Source organism: Pseudorasbora parva, chromosome 6 (genome assembly GCF_024679245.1).
Source record: "Pseudorasbora parva isolate DD20220531a chromosome 6, ASM2467924v1, whole genome shotgun sequence".
In the NCBI taxonomy this organism is placed as follows: domain Eukaryota; kingdom Metazoa; phylum Chordata; class Actinopteri; order Cypriniformes; family Gobionidae; genus Pseudorasbora; species Pseudorasbora parva.
In genome coordinates, this window is record NC_090177.1 from 10,820,811 (window position 1) to 10,834,626 (window position 13,816).

The window sequence follows — 13,816 nt, forward strand, 5'->3', positions numbered from 1 at the left end:
CCACAATTGCGTGATATAAAGTCTGAATTCAGACTTTTTCTCAGTCAGAATTCTTACTTCATATCACGCAATTTCGAGTTTATATCTCAGAATTATGACTTTAAAACTCGCAATTGTGAGGGAAAAGAATATGAATTCTGAGAAGTCACAATTACTCTTTTAATTTTTTTATTTAGTGGCCTAAAAGCGGGATCCCATAGAAACCTGAACGTTATTGATAAGTTTTGTTTCCAGTTTTGAGATTTCATTACATCTAGCATGGATCAACACCATTATCCAGTGGTTATGGAGTCATACGGTAATAAATTAATGTCCTGTGGTGTAATGAAGTTTCATAAAAAAATAAAAAAATAAAGTACCCTGCCATACATCAGAAAATGACTAATTACTTGCACTGCTTTAGGTATGAAAAATGACATGGCATCTTTTAGTTGGAAACCTTTACAGGTCAGAGCTTTTTTGAATATGTCAGTTATGCTGTAGATCAAATAATTTATTTTGCGATCAGTATTTTCATGAGCCTTCTGTGTTCTCGTTTTCCCCAAAAAACCTTTTCTTATGCACCACCTGGTACAGAGCCTTCTAAATCTGCAACAAGCATTAAGAATGACAAGCATTAGATTTAATACCAGCATAATTTCGAATACAAAACCTAATGAGAAAAGAATTTATTGTAGTTTTGCCAAGGATTCCTCTTTACTCTCGGCTCTAGTCATTAGAAAACCTTCAGTCACCTTACATTTACTACTTCTAGTGTTCCATAATGTGAGGTTTAAAAATCTTTAACTGCGTGTGTGTGCATTTGCTTTTATTTTCCGCAGCTCGTCTTTATTCTTCCGTCTCATGTTGTGTGCTTTATCTGTGTCATGGATTTGCATGTGTTGCCGTGAGTAAGGACGGAGCGATTTGAACTCTGGGAAAGGCGCGTTTTATCAGATGTCGTAGTTGTAAAGTAGTCGTCAGACTGCTGCGCGCAGATGAGCAAGTGGCTTTCAAGCATAGGTGTACGATTTGAAGTTTTTTGAAATTTTAATCTGTTACTTTCAACCGTGCTAATTCGCATCTCCATTTGTTCAGGTTCTTTGTTGTCAGCGAAATAAAATGAAAACTAAAATTGAGAATAACTTCTTTTTGATGTATTTCTGTTTTAAATGTGTTGTTTTGTTACCAGTTTTATCTGAGAAATAAAGTGTTGTCTGTTAACTGTACTGAAACTGTCCTGATGTATGTTTCTCAATATAAGAAGGTTTACTTTACTCTAAAGAGTGTTCATTATTCTGTTTTTTTTTTTATCCACTAATATTATTAATGATCCAAACATCATGTTTAAAAACCAGAATTAGCCACCAATACAAAATTATCAGCAGCAAGATTTTCTCTTCAATACTTCAATAATCCAAAATTCGGATTTACAAATGTGAATGCGAATCTCACTTTCTGAGGTTTTGGTTAATGAGGTTTGACCCAGAGGCCCTAAAGTAAAATTTAGTACATCTTCTTGACAAGTGCTCACTGACGTTTTATGACTTTTTTTTTTTTTTTTTTTTTTTTGCAGTGAACTGATTTCAATCTTATGCACCCTGACTTCTGGAAAGTTGAGATTGTTTTTCTGTGCAATATGTAGATGATACTGGAACTTATGGAGGCTTGTTTCTACCACACAATACAACATTTTAAAAGATAATAGCAACTTTGTTTTATCTATTGCAAGTTTACATCTCATCATTTTGAATCCTCATTGAATCAGAATTGTGAGATATAAACTCAGCCTGGAGAAAAACTTGCAATTGTGTGTTCTAAAGTTAGATTTGCAAGATATAAACTCGTAACTCTGACTTTATAACATGCAGTTGTGAGTTTTCCACACTATTCAGACTAAAAGATTCACTTTAAAATGAAAACTACCCCATAATTTAAAAAGTTATATTAATAAATATCCTCGTTTTCATAGCTTTATAAAGAAAGTGAGTGGGACTTATGAGTTTGATGCTCACAAAGGTGCACCCATCATAATAAACGTACTCCACACGGCTCCAGGGGATTAATAAAGGTGAGCAACTGTTTGGAGACATTTATCGCTAGGAAACAAATCGTTATAGCTCTGCACAGTTTGTTGCCATGCCTTATATCGATAGCTGACTGCAGTGTTTACAATTGTGTCTCTTAGTAGCCGCAGAGCAAACACATTTTAACATAACTTTCAACACACTTAAATAATGTATCTAATATGATAAAACAGCGCTGCGTTCCCCCACGTATGAGCGGATAAAGCGGAAACGCTTGTCTGTGGCCTTATAACAGCTCTGCGAAATCAAGGCAGCATCAAACTACGCCTTTTTTCTGAATAGGCGACCTCTAGCACTGAAAAACTCCATATTGTGGCTTTAAAATTTAAATTAATTTGTCTTGTTTTCAGTTTTAAGTGATTGAATGTGTTCTTTAAGTGTACATCAGCATATACATTAGATTGTCCTCAAAGCTAACTACCAAAAAAGTCTTTAAACAAGCCTGTTCATATGTGTGTAACTTATGCAATAGGACACCATTGTGTGTGTGTGTGTGTGTACAGCAGGGCTATTCAAATCTTACCCTGTAGGGCCAATGCGGTGCAGAGTTTAGCTCCAACCCTGATCAAACACACCTGAAAATGCTAATCAATGTCTTCAGGATCATTAGAAAATCACAGGTGAGCGTGTTTGATCAGGGTTGGAGCTAAACTCTGCAGTGCATTGGCCCTCCAGGGTAAGATTTGAATAGCCCTGGTGTACAGTATGGCACAGACTGGCCGTCTGTACAGTATAAGGAGGAGTGTGATTGTGACAAATATAGTGACATAGACACAGTGATCAGCTATAATGAGGGTTTCATGCTAGTCTTCAGACAGCGTGGAGTCCTAAGGTTCATGAACCTGAGCATCTCCCAGGACAGACCCCTGTGGCACTCCAGTGAACTCGATAAACTCGGTCTGCGATGACTGAGTCGTACCCTCTTCCTCTTGTCCGGCAGACAGGCATCTGTCATTGCATCTCTATCCCTCCACTACAGGGGGGAAGGATTGTCTGATCTGCAGTAGCATCTCACTCCTGGAATAGCAATGGGAATGTTTGTATAGTCGCTGTTCACCTTCCTAGTTTCAACCAAACTTGGCAAACTGATATTTCAGGACATGCCTAGGGCCTATATGGTCTTTTTTTGTGGATTGAACATGTATTTATTGTGTGCGTGAGTGTGTATTTAAGGACAATGTCGTGTCTGGCTGACGGCATTTGCCGAACACGTTGGCTCTGTGTCCGAGATGATCTCAGTCTGTAATGTCTGTAATCATTAATAACTTTCATATGACACCTCACTCCGCTGATGACATCTCAGCTCATTTTCTGCTGTGCTCTAGTCACGGCGCCGGCAAGTATGCATGGGTCATTCCCCGGGATCAGATCACAGTCTGCTTTTTAACCAGTCAACGATTTTAAAGGCATGATATACTGGGAATAATGCCGCCCATATGTCACAGTTTGAATATGTAGATTTGAATGTCTCTATTCCCATTTGGAAAACCGCATAGTATGTTTAGGTGCCTGTTATTGTTTCACTATGTGCCACTGGTGTCACCAAATAGAAAAATATTAATTGTTTTCAAATAGGTTTCCCCAACAGTTCTCATGACTACGAATGGTTGGATGAACAGGGAATTCCTCCCTGAACTCACACATTCAGTTGTTGTGTTTTAGGGGATTCATAATGAGCTAATTTTTCATAGTTAACAGCATTTTTTATCAGCAAGTAATTTTACATGACTGTGCATAAAAACCGACCATGTGAAAGCACATAAACTGTTAAAGCGTTTTAGTGGGATTTCTTCTGTGTTTTGTCAGAATCTTATAATTTGACAACCATTTGAACCCGTCATGGCAGAAGCTTTATTTTGTATTTAGTGAGCCATTTTTGTGTTGATTTTGATGTTTGTTTTGGATCATTGTTCTGATGGAAGATCTGACCATGGCCCATTATAGGATTTCAGCTTTTTTTTTTTTTTTTTTTTTTTGTAATATATTTTGGTATTTGTTAGAGTCCATTATGCCTTAAATCAGAACAAGATGTCCAGGACTTCCGGCCCACATCATTAAAGACCTAGTGGTATATTTAACCTTGGACATGGGGTACTTTTTATCCCTTTTTGCACTATTTTTTATGAGATCATGCTGTGTCTGTGTGTGTGCACTTATGTATATGTGTGTGTGTGTGTGTATGTATATATATATATATATATATATATATATATATATATATATATATATATATATATATAATATTATACTTAATAAAACTGTTAGGGATTAACAATATATTATACTAATAATGTGTTTGACCCCCTTTCGCCTTCAGAACTGCCTTAATTCTACGTGGCATTGATTCATCAAGGTGCTGAAAGCATTCTTTAGAAATGTTGGCCCATATTAATATGATAACATCTTACAGTTGATGGAGATTTGTGGGATGCATATCCTGGGCACGAAGCTCCCGTTCCACCACATCCCAAAGGGTTGGGTTGAGATCTGGTGACTGTGGGGGCCATTTTAGTACAGTGAACTCATCGTCATGTTTTTAAGAAACCAATTTGAAATGATTCGAGCATTGTGACATGGTGCATTGTCCTGCTGGAAGTAGCCATCAGAGGATGGGTACATGGTGGTCATAAAGGGATGGACATGGTCAGAAACAATGCTCAGGTAGGCCGTGGCATTTAAACAATGCCCAATTGGCACTAAGGGGCCTAAAGTGTGCCAAGAAAACATCCCCCACACCATTACACCACCACCACCAGCAGCCTGCACAGTGGTAACAAGGCATGATGGATCCATGTTCTCATTCTGTTTACTCCAAATTCTGACTCTACCATCTGAATGTCTCAACAGAAATCGAGACTCATCAGACCAGGCAATATTTTTCAGTCTTCAACTGTCCAATTTTGGTGAGCTTGTGCAAATTGTAGCCTCTTTTTTCTATTTGTAGTGGAGATGAGTGGTACCCGGTGGGGTCTTTTGCTGTTGTAGCCCATCCGCCTCAAGGTTGTGCGTGTTGTGGCTTCACAAATGCTTTGCTGCATTCCTCGGATGTAACGAGTGGTTATTTCAGTCAAAGTTGCTCTTCTATCAGCTTGAATCAGTCGGCCCATTCTCCTCTGACCTCTCGCATCAACAAGGCATTTTCGCCCACGGGATTGCCGCATACTGGATGTTTTTCCCTTTTCACACCATTCTTTGTAAATCCTAGAAATGGTTGTGTGTGAAAATCCCAGTAACTGAGCAGATTGTGAAATACTCAGACCGGCCCGTCTGGCACCAACAACCATGCCACGCTCAAAATAGCTTAAATCACCTTATTTCCCTAATTCCATTTTTAAAAAAAGTATGTTCATTCATTGCACACAGACTGGTATATTTTAAATGTTTTTTATTTCATTTTGATGATTATAACTGACAACTAAGGAAAATCCCAAATTCAGTATCTTTTACTTTAGACCAATACAAAGAAAGGATTTTTAGAAATCTTGGCCAACTTAAAAGTATGAACATGAAAAGTATGAGCATGTACAGCACTCAATAGTTAGTTGTGGCTCCTTTTTCCTGAATTACTGCAGCAATGCGGCGTGGCATGGAGTCGATCAGTCTGTGGCTCTGCTCAGGTGTTATGAGAGCCCAGGCTGCTCTGATAGTGGCCTTCAGCTCTTCTGCATTGTTGGGTCTGGCATATCGCATCTTCCTCTTCACAATACCCCATAGATTTTCTATGGAGTTAAGGTCAGGAGAGATTTCTGGCCAATTAAGAACAGGGATTCCATGGTCCTTAAACCAGGTACTGGTTGGTTTGTCACTGTGTGCAGGTCCCAATTCCTGTTGGAAAATGAAATCTGCATCTCCATAAAGTTGGTCAGCAGCAGAAAGCATGAAGTGCTCTAAAACTTCCTGTTATACGGCTGCGTTGGCCTTGTACCTCAGAAAACACAGTGGACCAACACCAGCAGATGACATGGCACCCTAAACCATTACTGACTGACTTCCTCCATACTCTAAAGGAAATTAAAAAATTTACTTTCATCAGAGAACATAACTTTCGACCACTCAGCAGTCCTTTTTGTCTTTAGTGTTTTGCAGGTGTTTTAAGTTAAAGGGGTGGTAAAACACAATTTCACTTTTCTAACTTTAGCTAGTGTGTAATGTTGCTGTTTGAGCATAAACAACATCTGCAAATTTACAACTCTCAAAGTTTAAAGCTAAGGGAGGGATTTGCTTTTAAAGAAATCAATTTATAAGGACTACAGCAAACGGCCGGTAGGGAACTACAGGCTTTTCCTCCAGACTCGCTGACATCAGCAGCTACAATATTTACATAAACCCTTCTCTGAGAATATTAAATAAGGGGGTAGGCTGAAGTGCCATCGGTCCTGTCATGTTCATCTGGATTGCAGGTCCACTTTGTTCAGCCTCCCTAGGGACAGGGGAGTTAGGGATCAATTGTTAAAAAGTTTGCCTCTGCAAACCACTCTGTTAACCCTTTGACACGATTGGTTTGCATATATATACACGCAGGTATGACGTAACAAAGTGAGCAGTATCTGACTCCAAAACTCAACTAAATATCTCCAGCTGTATTTCTTGAAGTTTCTTTTGCCACTCAAACTCTCCTCTTTGCCGTGCATTGGGACGATATAGAGTTGTGAAGGTATCAGAATCAGAATCAGAAAGAGCTTTATTGCCAAGTGTGCTTTCACACACAAGGAATTTTTTTTGGTGCTGAAGCTTCCAGTGCACATAAACAATACAATACAACACGGTAATAAAAAAATTCTAAGAAGAAAAATATGAAGAAAAATATGAACAGTATAAGGTCACGGTTACGTTTAGTCAGAAGACGTAGATTATGAGCATTTACAGTATTTGGGTGGAGAGAATAAATATAAATAATAAATAATATAAGTAATCACCTGAGTTTAGGAGATATTGCACTAAAAAGTGGGAATAATTGCACTTACAGGCTTTTGCCTGGGGGGGGGGGGGGGGGTAACTGTTCAAGAGGGAAATGGCCTGTGGGAAGAAACTGTTCCTATGCCTAGATGTTCTAGTGGCCAGTGATCGGAGTCGCCGTCCTGACGGTAACAGTTCAAACAAGAGGTGTCCGGGGTGAGTGGTCCAGTATGATGTCACTTTGTTAGCCAATGGGCAGTTCGCATCCCACTGGTTCCCTCAAAGAAGAAAAAAAAAGCAGGAGTGCTAAAATACTAACCTGCTTCTACATTTTGGCCTACAAAGTGATGTATCAAAGTCTGTCTGTCTGTCTGTCTATCTACACTCTAAAAAATTCTGGGTAAAAAACAACCCAATGTTGGGTCAAATATGGACTAACCCAGCAATTGGGTTGTTTTAACCCAGCGATTGGGTTATCTTAAGCAAATATTTAACCCAACCGCAGGGTTAAAACAACCCAATCGCTGGGTTAGTCCATATTTGACCCAACATTGGGTTAAAACAACCCAGCATTTTTTAGAGTGTATCTATCTATCGTCATCTTGTTTTCATCAGGCTATACAAGCATTGGACTATCAAAAGGAATGCTTGCAGACGAGGCATTCAGTCTGTTTGCTACTGTAAGGAGGTTCTGGCTGCTGTGGCTGATTTTGCGTTGGTCTGAGGGACAGTGTGGAGATCAGGTGATAATCTTCTCTCTGACAGCAGCTGTTGGTGGAGTTCACATTCCCAAGTATCAGACTGACGGAGAGTGTGATTTTCTCACCCTCTTGAGCTGATCTATTCTTCACTGTCTCTTTACATATGCTCAGGCGCCAAGCTGCTTTTACGCTCAATAGAACTTCAGTCTTCCGTCTTTATATTTCAGTCCAAGCGATTTTTATTGCTAATAAGTAAAGTCTCTTGTCTAAGGCCTTTAATGTAATGCGTATATATGCATATTGTGTTTGTAGGGTGGGTAAATATCCCATATTTATCATTACAAAAGACTCAAATTTTATGCAACAGTTGTTTAAAATTTGGTCCTTTTGTAATGCATTGTATGACAACACATCATATTGAGTTTTTATACTCTGCAGGACAGTGGCCCTCCAGGACCAAAGTTGCCCGTCTCTCATCTAAACCTATTTCTTTCCAATAATCCAGTTGTCAGCACAGACAGCCATCAGGAGAGCCTGTCAGGTCTGTATTGTGCACAGGTCAGAGCTATATCTGTTGTGAGGACAGTTCTCTGGATTTAACCGTGTCATTAGCTACCTCTTTTAACCTGTCTGCAGTATAGCTAGAACTAAATGGAAGTGACTAGAGCATCTGTCATTGGAGGTGGAGAGGGTTTTTTTAACTGACAGCTGTCTTTCTCAACATTCAAGGTCGAGCTGTGTTTATTTTTATTTATTTATGTGCAATGCCATGTCGCCCTTGTTTACCTTCTAAAGCTAAGTTCACATGACATGTGAATAAATGTTTTTATATGGGTTAAAAAAATCCAGCTCAATTGATAGAATGTCGGTTACCACAGACACTCAGAAACAAGTAAACTTGTGTTTAAATGTGTGCACAAGTTTGAAGTTCGATACACTGTTTTAAATGTTTTTGAAAAAACATCAAGGCTGCAATTATTGGATAAAAAATTACAATGATGTTGTGAAATGTTATTACAAAATAACTACAATTATTACTGTTTTCAAATATACAAATATTTTTAATTGAATATATATATTTTTAAAAAAATATCTAATCGAATATTATTTTTAATGGCAAAGCTGCATTTTTAGCACCAGTCGTTAGTGTCACGTGATCCTTCAGAATTCATTCTAATATGATGATTATCCATATTAGACAATATTTGTCCAGGATTCCTTGAAAATTTATAACATTATAAATCTCTTTAGTTTCACATTTGATCTATTTAATGCATCCCAATTGTTGAATATATATAATATACACCACGTAAATTGCATAATATACTTATATGTATTTTAAGTATTTTTTTTTATTTTAAGTACTTACTTACTTTTCTAAATAAGTGTCATTAAGTAATCAAACCAAGTGCCGTTTATTTAATCTATAATTGTTTAAATAATTGTAATTATATGACTGCTTTCTCCCAGGTATTCATTTCCTCGGTTATCTCAAGAGTTTCCTAGTAACATTCCTGCAGTAAAAGTGTCAGGTTAGTAATCTGAGGAATGAATGTGGAAAATTATTGGCTCCGGGAGAACATGTGCACACTGTACAGAACCAAAAACTCCCGGTTCTGTACATTCTGCACATGTTCGTCACTGAGAGACATTCATTCTAGGGGTTTTCTTATGTAATAGAGCTGTTTCATGGACACTGGACTAAATTAATGATTTTTTGGGGAAATGAAAATGCTTATAATTCAATGTAATATTAACTTTCTTTAACTGTATAGTGTTCAAATATCTTAAGATACAGTACTAATAACATTTAAAAAATGTGGGATAAAGGATGTTTATTAATTAGAAAGAAGTTTGGCATGAAACACAAACACTATTAGCAATGCAGATAATGTGTCTTGCCACAAGGAGCGTTATAGCGTAGGCTACATTAGCATAAACTGTCTTTCCTATATAGTTATGTTATTAGCATACTTTTTTACCACCAGAGTAATGCAAGACTCTACTCTCACCTGATCTTATGCTACTCCTACATCCTACGTCATGCGTCGGGTCAGAGGTCATCTACTCTCACCTGATCTTATGCTACTCCTACATCATACGTCATGCGTCGGGTCAGAGGTCATCTACTCTCACCTGAGCTTACACTACTCCTACATCCTACGTCATGCGTCGGGTCAGAGGTCATCTACTCTCACCTGATCTTATGCTACTCCTACATCATACGTCATGTGTCGGGTCAGAGGTCATCTACTCTCACCTGAGCTTACACTACTCCTACATCATACGTCATGTGTCGGGTCAGAGGTCATCTACTCTCGCCTGAGCTTACGCTACTCCTACATCATACGTCATGTGTCGGGTCAGAGGTCATCTACTCTCACCTGAGCTTAAACTACTCCTACATCATACGTCATGTGTCGGGTCAGATGTCATCTACTCTCGCCTGAGCTTACACTACTCCTACATCATACGTCATGTGTCGGGTCAGAGGTCATCTACTCTCGCCTGAGCTTATGCTTCTCCTACATCCTATGTCGTGTTGGGTCAGAGGTCATCTACTCTCACCTGAGCTTACACTACTCCTACATCATGTGTCGCATGTAAAGCCACATATTTTTCCGCTGCCATGTTATCAGTGCCACCAAAGGCCATCTTAATGAAGGATCCTTGCTAGGCAGCTTTTAGCTGTGTGCCAACTCAGAGGCTGCATCCTTCGAAAGGTTCACCAAGTGTTGTTAAATGGGATGGAAGACTGTTCTTGTCACCTAGGAGCTGTGACGGCCTAAAAACAAAACAGGGTTTGCATACTGTCTAAATATATTCACCATTTCTGTATAGGCTATAATAAAGAGTTTAAACCAAATATAATCACATCTTAGTAAGATATGTAAACATTTGAACCAATTTAAATGTTATATTGTTACATTTATATCATAGATATTTTATTTTAGCTGAAACCCAATAATTACGTCAGAAAGTGTAATTAGGCTCTCTAAAACATCCTGTCATCACTGGTGCGCAATAAATTCTGGGGTCGCGATGGCTCTATTTGTTGTATCCTTCATTGCACGGGAAACGAAGGACGCATTTGAAGGAGCCTTTGAATTGGGACAGCCTTCGTTGCGCTGTGATGCAATCATCCTCCAAACTTTTGAAAGATGCAGCCTCTGAATTGGGACGTTTGTTTTGTGTCCTTCATTCAGCTTGTTTTGAAGGGTGTATCAAGTGTATCCTTTGTGTCATTCCATCACCCACAATCCTTTGCAAAACAAGTTGAGACTGACATTGTCTGAGCTTATGATGATATGCAAAAAACAACAACAATGTTTTCAGAGATGAAGGCATACGTTATCTTTTGTTTTGGTGAAAATTAATCACTTAAAGGGTTTGTTCACCCAAAAATGAAAATTAGATGTTTATCTGCTTACGCCCAGTGCATCCAACATGTAGATGTGTTTGTTTCTTCAATAGAACACAAATTAAGTTTTTTTACTCCAACCGTTGCTGTGTGCCAGTCATATAATCATGTGAATAAGTAAGGTTCTATGAGAGCAAAATGTACAAACAAAAAACCTGCTTAGGCATTGTGCACGAAAACCCTGCTGCTCCTGATGACACATTGATTTATTTAGACACGAACCGATCGGTTTCTGTGAGAAACCGAACTATGTTATTTTTTTACCTCATATCCTGATGATTCTCATCAAGTTTTCCCATCATCTATAACTTCCGTCTGATGAGGTCAAATGAACGTGATCATATATATATATATATATATATATATATATATATATATATATATATATATATATATTAGGGCCGGGACTTTAACGCGATATACAGTCTTGTTCAAAATAATAGCAGTACAATGTGACTAACCAGAATAATCAAGGTTTTTCGTATATTTTTTATTGCTACGTGGCAAACAAGTTACCAGAAGGTTCAGTAGATTCTCAGAAAACAAATGAGACCCAGCATTCATGATATGCACGCTCTTAAGGCTGTGCAATTGGGCAATTAGTTAAATTAGTTGAAAGGGGTGTGTTCACAAAAATAGCAGTGTGGCATTCAATCACTGAGGTCATCAATTTTGTGAAGAAACAGGTGTGAGTCAGGTGGCCCCTATTTAAGGATGAAGCCAACACTTGTTGAACATGCATTTGAAAGCTGAGGAAAATGGGTCGTTCAAGACATTGTTCAGAAGAACAGCGTACTTTGATTAAAAAGTTGATTAGAGAGGGGAAAACCTATAAAGAGGTGCAAAAAATGATAGGCTGTTCAGCTAAAATGATCTCCAATGCCTTAAAATGGAGAGTAAAACCAGAGAGACGTGGAAGAAAACGGAAGACAACCATCAAAATGGATAGAAGAATAACCAGAATGGCAAAGGCTCAGCCAATGATCACCTCCAGGATGATCAAAGACAGTCTGGAGTTACCTGTAAGTACTGTGACAGTTAGAAGACGTCTGTGTGAAGCTAATCTATTTTCAAGAATCCCCCGCAAAGTCCCTCTGTTAAAAAAAAGGCATGTGCAGAAGAGGTTACAATTTGCCAAAGAACACATCAACTGGCCTATAGAGAAATGGAGGAACATTTTGTGGACTGATGAGAGTAAAATTGTTCTTTTTGGGTCCAAGGGCCACAGGCAGTTTGTGAGACGACCCCCAAACTCTGAATTCAAGCCACAGTACACAGTGAAGACAGTGAAGCATGGAGGTGCAAGCATCATGATATGGGCATGTTTCTCCTACTATGGTGTTGGGCCTATTTATCGCATACCAGGGATCATGGATCAGTTTGCATATGTTAAAATACTTGAAGAGGTCATGTTGCCCTATGCTGAAGAGGACATGCCCTTGAAATGGTTGTTTCAACAAGACAATGACCCAAAACACACTAGTAAACGGGCAAAGTCTTGGTTCCAAACCAACAAAATTAATGTTATGGAGTGGCCAGCCCAATCTCCAGACCTTAATCCAATTGAGAACTTGTGGGGTGATATCAAAAATGCTGTTTCTGAAGCAAAACCAAGAAATGTGAATGAATTGTGGAATGTTGTTAAAGAATCATGGAGTGGAATAACAGCTGAGAGGTGCCACAAGTTGGTTGACTCCATGCCACACAGATGTCAAGCAGTTTTAAAAAACTGTGGTCATACAACTAAATATTAGTTTAGTGATTCACAGGATTGCTAAATCCCAGAAAAAAAAATGTTTGTACAAAATAGTTTTGAGTTTGTACAGTCAAAGGTAGACACTGCTATTTTTTTGAACACACCCCTTTCAACTAATTGCCCAATTGCACAGCCTTAAGAGCGTGCATATCATGAATGCTGGGTCTCATTTGTTTTCTGAGAATCTACTGAACCTACTGGTAACTTGTTTGCCACGTAGCAATAAAAAATATACTAAAAACCTTGATTATTCTGGTTAGTCACATTGTACTGCTATTATTTTGAACAAGACTGTATATATATATATATATATATATATATATATATATATATATATATATATATATATATATATATATATATATATATATATATATATATATATATATAAAACGTAATATATATATATATATATAACGTAATATATATATATATATATATATATATATATATATATATATATATATATATATATATATATATATATATATAATCCTCATTAGGGCCTGCACGGATCAGTCGAATGAGGCATCTACATGGTATACTACTATGATCGCGTTCGTTTGGCCTCATCAGACAGAAGTTATAGACGATGGGAAAACTTAATGAGACTCGTCGGGATATGAGGTAAAAAAATAATATAAATACTGTTGTGTTTCTCATAGAAACTGATCAGTTTGTGTCTTAATAAATCAATGTGTCATCAGGAGCAGCAGGGTTTTTGTGCATGTACATGTTGGATGCACTGGGGTAAGCAGATAAACATCTAATTTTCATTTTTGGGTGAACTAACCCTTTAACACTAAACTGCCAATAATGACCACTGGGAGACCACAGACCTTGTCATTTACTCTATTGTATTGATACAAAGCCAGTTAGTATAAATATTTTTAATACTAAGTATTTTTTAAAAGTACTTTAAGTTAAATTTGCTGAGTTTAATTCTCTAGCCTACAAGCCTGCGAAGGACTGATTA